This window comes from Andrena cerasifolii, chromosome 2 (assembly GCF_050908995.1).
Source record: "Andrena cerasifolii isolate SP2316 chromosome 2, iyAndCera1_principal, whole genome shotgun sequence".
NCBI lineage: Eukaryota > Metazoa > Arthropoda > Insecta > Hymenoptera > Andrenidae > Andrena > Andrena cerasifolii.
The window spans coordinates 15,312,042-15,320,169 of NC_135119.1; the positions used below are offsets into that span (position 1 = coordinate 15,312,042).

At 48.4% G+C, this 8,128-nt stretch overlaps 1 long non-coding RNA gene across 1 annotated transcript; it reads right to left on the reverse strand.

Annotated features, from left to right (window-relative positions):
• Positions 1-237: 237 nt before the first annotated feature.
• On the reverse strand, positions 238-4,625 carry LOC143366159 (uncharacterized). The gene is made up of 3 exons (XR_013084679.1): positions 2,628-4,625; positions 2,140-2,538; positions 238-1,403 (listed from the first exon to the last, which is right to left on the reverse strand). It is a non-coding gene; the product is annotated as an uncharacterized LOC143366159 (long non-coding RNA).
• Positions 4,626-8,128: the final 3,503 nt, after the last annotated feature.

Here is an 8,128-nt window from a genome sequence, read left to right on the forward strand (position 1 = left end):
CGTGACTGTTCTCGATCGTCGTCGAGCGCTCCTCTAAAACTGGGCAAATTTGCCTCTGTTCCTTTCGTCATTCGCAGCTCGTACCTTCGGGCTACTTACCATCAAGTATCTGCTTTCTTTTAGAAATTATAAGCTTTATCGTAGAACAGATGTAAGCACGAACGATTTCCCCTACATTCCTGGAATCAGCCACTTAGGTACGTAACAAAAATTCTGTGGCGATTACCGTTATTCTCATTCGAAGCACGTAATGAGATATTGACGGTAGCGTGATTCGAAGAACAGCCGAAGATGAGGCACAGAAATGGGAGAAAGGGGTTGAACAGAAGATAGGCAAATGGACTTTCTTCCTGCGCAGTTTCGGAATTTGAATAATTTATAGGTTGTAAATAACGACGATTGTAATGAACCGGAACGAGACCTCATTGTGGCATGATCGGTAGCCTGCAGTACTCGCAGGAGAATGTCGGTGGTCGGATCGCAGTATATGGCCGGGCCCCCGGTAGCCTGCACCCAGCCCGTGCTAGCCAAAGGGTTGTAGCCTCGTGATTTATTGCCGTGCGAATCGAATTTTTTCTTACAGAAGAAAGTATCCGCAATGGGGGACTGCGGCGGGTGGTAAGTTTCGCAGACGGCAGGCAACGAAAGGGTAAAATAGGTCAAAGAAATTTCCACGTCCTCCCGAGATCCGTCCTCGGCTGCTTGCCTTGGAACTTCTAAATTCATTTGTCAGTCTGTTTGAAAACTACGCGGAAGATGGACCTTCCAACAGAAATGATTTCTATTTCCTCGGAACTGTTTCTATTTATTTTTGCCAATCCTCCAAGTGAGTGCTGGGAAGTTTAAAGGTAAAAAGATAGTGGTATAACTGTAATGCAATCGCACCTTACCCCGGAATTCACACCTAAAACGATCAAGTGGAAGAAAAAAGGACTGATTTGCGTATCAGCAACTATCGCTGAGCCTACCGTGAGTACGGAAGACGGAATGAAAGATAGCGGTACTGCTTACGGAGGGTTATTGTGTGTCCATCGGTTACGGCTCATCAGCTGCTGTAACTTCTATCTTCGCCTGGAGGAGGATCGGAGGTCCCAAGGCGCCAACTTCGCCCTGTTCCGCCTTCGTCATGTTTCCCACCTTCCTCCACGCTCTCCGTCCCAGCTATTCTATTCCGCCGCGTCCTCTGATTGCTGTAAATCTTCAAATTACCAATAAATACCGCAAATTGCCGGGCTCGTGCTACTCGGCAGGCAAACAGGCTCCTGGTCCCTGGTGGCTCGTAAACCTTGCCGAAAGTTTTCTACGAGTCTTTCCGCGTTTTCTCGGTCGCCGTTGCTCGCTACGTCTTTTGGGATTCGGCGAAAGCCGCAGATACCTTTAGATGATTCTGACCGAGAACATTTCTTTCAGAGAAAATGTTAATTTCAGTTAGAATGGAGACGATGCTTTACCAACACTGTGCTATTTAACTAAATAATAGCAAAATATAGTCGATCCCCCTTAAGGGGGGTTCGCGCCTTGTTGGGCCGAAAAATAGGCAATTCTTTCTGACTTCTTTCTGCAAAAACAGTTCGACAAATTAATTTTAGGGTTGGCAGGCTGTTTTATTGTATCTTGAACTATTATTCGGAATTTTTCTGTGACAGTGAAAAAAAAGATGGCAGATACAAAAAGAGCGTTGAAAAATAATCGGGTGGCCCTGGCGTTGACGAGAAGTACTGTAAGGTTTATCCGAAACACAAAAAAGAAAAGGGATTCTTAATCTATATGAATGTGGCTATCGATGATAGTAGATTTATTAATAAATATAAAAAAAGATAAGGTCGATTTTTAAACTTTTTTTTCGTGAGCTTGTAATGAAAATTAAAAAAACCGTTTGTTTTAAAAAAAAAGTTTAAAAATTTACCTTTACTATTCTTTTCGCTATTCTAACCAAATACATTTCTTGTTCAAAACGACGAAACGCGTCAGTTAGCAAACTAATCCTTCTAGCTTCCCAAAAAAACTCAAGTTGTTTGGACCGATTCTAAAAAAGTTATGCGATTTTAAAAAGTGTCCGAATATTAATGCGAGTCACTGTAGTAGGTATTCCTTACATAACCGAGCCTACGAGACTGTCAAACGATACGTGTAACTTACCCGCGCGCAAGGAACACGCTTTAATTCGGAACCATTAGCGCGCGGCGAATCGATTGCGATTTTCTATCGACCCGCACGGACTTTTTGAAAAATGAGACGCTCTCCTGCTCTCAAAAGTGGTCCTAAAACGCTTGAAAAAATGCCGACAATGTGAATCCATTAATCTTGACGGCTCGCGCTGCCGTCAGCTCTTTCTTCTTTTCTCTCTATCTTGCTCCCTGGACCTGCGTGCCTCCGGGACATCCCTTTGCACTTACCACCTGGAACAACAACAACAACGCTTTTCCAGTAGGCTCTGCCTCGCGCAACCATTTACTTTCCATTTCGTTGCTCGCGACAGCGTTCGTTTCTTGCTCGTCCCTGTACCAACGTAGCTGACGCGCGGTAGCTTACTGGAAGCTGTGCAATTATAGAAACGTTGAATGCAAAAATACACGCTTTCCAGGCAGAATTACTATCGAGTCTTCATATAAAGACATCATCACCACGCACATTTCAAACGCTTGAGACAACCACTCGACGCTACTCGCCGCTATCCCCTTTATCTATCATAGGCTGACTCCGCAAGGTAACATCCTTTACGTCTGTCTATTCCCTCTCACAACAATCAATACAGATTTCCTCGGATCAGAGTCCTCCACCCAGTTAAGTAAGTTTGCCGCTTCTGGCCCGTTACTCTTTTAGTTTGTTCCATTTGAAAGATGAGAGATCCTCGAGGCCCTTGCAGAGCCAGAGGCGAGTTGAGGAAATTTCAGTAGGTCGTTTCGAAGCAATTAGCCCTGAAAACGTTTCTGGCTCGACATCTGGGTTCGGGGGCCCTTTTCGTACAATGCGGCAGCGTTTTCGGTGTATGCAAACTGTCTTCCAGAAGACGAGGGCGCAGGGCGTCGAATGGTAATTGTCGGAGTCACGGATGCTGGCCGACCTTAACCCAGTTACCTCCTTCTTTCTTCTGCTCCAGGCGGTAATCAGCGTCCAAGGGGCGTTTACACGCTTCTCCCCTTACAGTCGATCTTCTTGCCCTCCGTTCAGACGGTTGGCAGCGCTGAATCTTTAAAAATATGTCACTCAATTCCTAAACTTGCTCACACCTTGGCTCTTCTATCGATACCTATTACCTTCTAGCCTACTGGATTCTTTGGTTCTATCTGCGTGTTTTGTCTGCACCCAGCATCCTGCTCGCCAGCGCGGCGTCCTCGACCTGTTTTAGTCCCCTCGAAGATCTACTCGCGCAAGTGGCTTGCGACAGGGAAACTCAGCTAGCGAACTTCTGGGCTTGCTCGAGGAAGGATGTCACGATCGTCTAGAGAGGAGGATCGTCGCTAACGACTTCGCGAGTCGACCGCGAAAGGTGATGAATCACTTTTACGACTCACTCGGCCATTCTTCCTCGTCCGAGGAGCTCGACTGCCGACGTAAGCTGCTATAAATGCGCCTTTTTCCTGGCAGGCCCGGGATCCTTTGAACGCATCGCCGGAAGAGAGACTGGTCGGTGCACGCAAATTGCTTTCAAGCGGCGATGTCAGGTGGTAATTGCTCGCAGGTCGCGGGTCAGGGGTCGCGTTAACGTCCTTACCGTCCACGTAGACCGATAATTACCCCGCTTCTGGCCCCGCTTTTCTATCGTTTTTCTTCGCGCCGCGTAAGTGGAACTACTGTTGATCAAGCAGCTGAGAGACTTTCACTCGGCGAAGGATCTTCGTGTTTGCGGACGCCACCGTGCTTCTTCTTCTGCTGTCGTCGCGTCGGTCGCCAGGCTTCTTCCTCGCTCTGGTAAAAACACGTGTCCCTCTTGTCGAAATCGTGTTCCTCCTGATTGCGCCTTTCAGCGGGCTGCCTCGATTCCAGGCTTCGGTTTCACGCTCGCCGCCTCTCCAAACTTGACAGCAGTCGATCAACGCCGCGCGTACCCTGTCACCTCTTTTCACAAGTGGTACTTGGCCCAAATGGAGCGGGGTCTTGCGTTTCCAGCGAACTTTTAAGCAAATTTAACCAGCAAGTGCTCCTTTTTATAAAATCTTCTACATACTCGCGTGTTTCTGTTTGCCAAGCCGGAAATAGTCGCGACACGAGCAGACGAGGGATGAAAGAGCGACAGCGAACCTTTCGAAGGTCGACCTCGATACCTAAGGGCTCGGAGGTGTGTATATACCTATACAGGGATGTCCCCCAGGAGGATGCGGTCCCCTTTCGACGTCGACAAACGCGAAATCGTGACTCAGCAGCGGAATAGAATCTCCGGAGACTCGTGCTTTTCGCCTAGAACGGATCGGCTGCCAACACCTCAGCGCAGAATGCACGCGAGGGTCCCCGGAATCTCTCATAAATTCGAAAACTCTGGGTCGTCCTGCGCGAATTCCAGCGTGAACCTTATCGAATTCTGCTGGCCGGCGACGTTCCGCGGGTTTGTAAATATTTGGAATATTCTGTAAACTGCGGACAGATCGGTCCCCGAAGAGTTCAGGAATCGTGGACGCTTCAGAAAACGTTTTGAGGAGGTTCGATACCTCACTTGCGGGGCAGGCGGCAAGAGGGGTAAGCCTATGCTTATACATGGGAGCTCTGCAGTGATACCAATCTTAGATAACAAAAGAATTATGTAGACAAAAATGTTATTTACATGTCTATTCCTAATAAAATTATTACTACATATTTTCTTTTGGAATTCAATTAAACAAAAAGTATGTTTAATGCAGTTAGAAGTATAATATTTTCTATAAAGTAGCGTAAAATATGCGAGCGAAATGCGGCAACGTCGCTTTGCGTCCATCTTTTTTTCTCTTTCCACTTTACACTTGTGGCGTCCCTTTGCGCGTTCGTACTGGTTCGCAACAAATTACTAAATATATGTTTACAGCTTGGTAGTGTTTTTAAAAATTTTTACTGTATCCTTTGTACAAGTATACACTGTATAGATGACTACCTGGCGTACAGCGTTGCCACGTTTCAAACAGTTCCTCCAGGCAGTTCCAAAAATACGAGCACATTGCTGTCTATTTATTCAATTATCTAATAAACCGTACGGTAAAGGTCCAATTTTTTTTTTTAGAATTTCGTAGGAATACTTAAGCTTTTCATTGCAACATTTTTTAGGACTTTCTCACTATTTTTAAGGACTCTGTGTAACATTTTATAGAAATTTTATCGCTTCTCCCATAACAGCCTGTGTATAAGAGCGCAACTTTGATTTCAATTTTTTCATAAACCGTGCTGTCAATCGACTTGAAATTTTAACACAATGCGGACTACACTTTGGACATTAGATCAAAACACTTTTCAAAGGTTTCTCATTATTTTTGCTCCGGTATCGAACCTCCTTAACTTTCGTCGAGTCCCGATCATAGAGGATATTGCCGAACGCGTTGTAAGCTAGAAAGGCCGCGTTAAAGGGTAACAGGAGAAACTCGGGCTCGCGAAATTTGGATTATTCAAAACGGACGGTTGTGCGACGAGCGATCAACAAGTAAAAGCGTAGCACGGAACGCCGGTAATAAAGCGATGAAAGTGATAAATCGCGACGGTTCCACCCCCGGGCCAAGCGCCGTATTGCGTTATTAAAACTTTACTAATGGTCGATAATAAGCAGCCGCTCGGCCAAGATTGATATTAAATCGTAAACTACTGCGTTCCCATTTATCATTATCACGACGGAACTCGGTGTTCCGCGCGCGACTCTTTTGAGCTTCCCAGCTAGCCGGGGAATTCCAGCCAAACGGGTTTCCACGGGAAAGCGTTCTGACGTGCAAGGATGATTCTTTCGCAACGCGGCTAGGCGAGCGCGCACGCGAACGGCGCCACCGTCATTCAGAAGCCTGCCTACATTTTTCGATGAGCGCGAAACTCCGATGGGAATTACTCGATCCGAGAGCATTCGGGTAACTGATCACAGAACACTCTCATACTCAGTCGCGTAAGTTCCACCCTTAATTCCAGCGTTCCTAGGGCACTCCGCAGTCCGCACTCCAGTCTCCCAGAAGGGACAACTGTAACAGGGAACACGTGGCGAGCGCCGGTAAGCTCTCGTGGGCGATCTCGCGATAATCGTCGTCCGGAAGATCGCATCGGTTCGGTAGCGAAAATAGGGCGAGGAGGCGAAGGGGAGGAATCGTGGTTGACGAGGTACGGTCTCTCGGCTGCAGGGGAGGCAGTGGGTGTAAAAGGAGGGTGTCATGCCGGCTTGCCAGGAAAAGTGATTGATCGTGTTTCGCCGGAAGAGAAGAGGAGCACCGAAGACTCGAGCAGAAATAGGGGAGAAAAGAGCGGGAGAAAGAGGGAGAAGAAAGCGGTAGCAGAAGACGCTGGCGGCGCTCGGCGTAGCGTGCGCGAGGGAAAGGGAGGGAGATGGAAGTCCGCGGAGCGTACACGCTGATAGAGACGGAGAGGTCGAGCCGCAAAACGAGGAGACAGCGTCCCTCCTACCCTCGCCGCTCTCCTCCGCGTCGCCTACGTCATCCGCAAGCCCCTTCAACCCCCTCGCAGATTCCACTCGACGCTCCACGCTCGCCGCCCCTTCTCCCGGGGGCGGCATGAAGTGGCCGCAAGAAAAATAGAAATAAGCCGCGGCTGGCATATCTTGCCTAACGAAAAACCCAGTCGAGAACGCTCGCGGAAAAAGCAGGTGACGCGCTCTCAGCGTTCCCTCGATTGCCGCTCTTTCCTGTCCTTCCGCCGTTCCGCGTTCTTCTGGACCCCGTTGCCACAGAGAAATATCGCCACGCTGCCCGGTATTGTCACCCTTACACCGAGCTGACAATATTGCTCCGTTTCTCCGAGCGCCGTCGAGCCGAGCCTTCTTCCGGGGCGGAGTAGTCGCCTCCTCGAAGCTGCTTGACATCTCCGATTCACTGGAATTGTTCATAGTGTTCCTCGATTAACCACGAAAGCATTACTTCGCATCACAGCTTTCCACGGCACTGATAACTTTCACTTTCGAACACTCGCGACAAGCATCGAAATTTAAACACCACTGTTCCGTTGATATCGCCACTTCTGAAGACGATGACGCCACTTTGGTACTCCCTGCGACACTGATAAGAGCCGTCGTACATAAAGCATCAGCAGAGCACCGCCAAGAGCAATGGTAGAATACGTATCGGCTTGCCGAGCCGTTTGTCGACTGAAGCTCACCGTAGCGCATTGTTGTGCCGCGGCAAAACAGAGTGAGTATGCTCTTTGTATAATGACTCGGCGCTTTATATGCTTTGCCTCGCGCAGCTGATCGCAAGTAGACGTACTTGACCGAGTGCAGCGAGACACTTGTAGAACACTAATACCTACAAGCACACAGCGAAAGAACGACGAAGCCATTACTTTCAATTTGGACTGCATCGAAGCGGCTTACGTAACGCGTGCATAGAAGAGGCGATGTTATAATACCGATGGTGCCCAAGTGATAGAAAGTCGTCTCGCCGGTCGATTGGGAACGCTTCAATTATGGATCGGGTTAATTCTTCCCAACGTTGTCACTCGCGATAAACGCTGATACCTATACGATGATGCGTGAAAGGGAAAATCGGTATCAGCCGTTACAGTACTATGCTCTTCGCGCGTAGAGAAAATGGACCAGTTGGAGAAACTTTAGTCCCTGTCGTAGCAGTAACTTATGGGACGTTGCAATTTCCATAAGAGCGTTCTAAAATATTTAGCATTTCCGCGACGAGTGGTTTTGCAGAGACGAAGTCGCCGCGCGACAGACTCTTGATTAGCATGGGCGATCTCATTTAACCCCGGGCGGTTTGATGTTCTACGGTCTACACATAATAAGGCTCGCGTGGATCGGCATCGCCTCCGTGAGCATTGACCACGCTACTCAAATGGATTTCAGAAGGATGGAGGCGGGTTAAGGAGATCTGTAGGAGTGACTATAGGTACCCTGGAGTATGGCCCCATAAGGGCACAGGATCCACAGTTTCCGTGGCAGGGGTTGGTCTCGTGGTCGCAGAGAGTGGGGCGGTCCGATGGGTGAGCAAGAGGAGCGACGAGGAGAGGG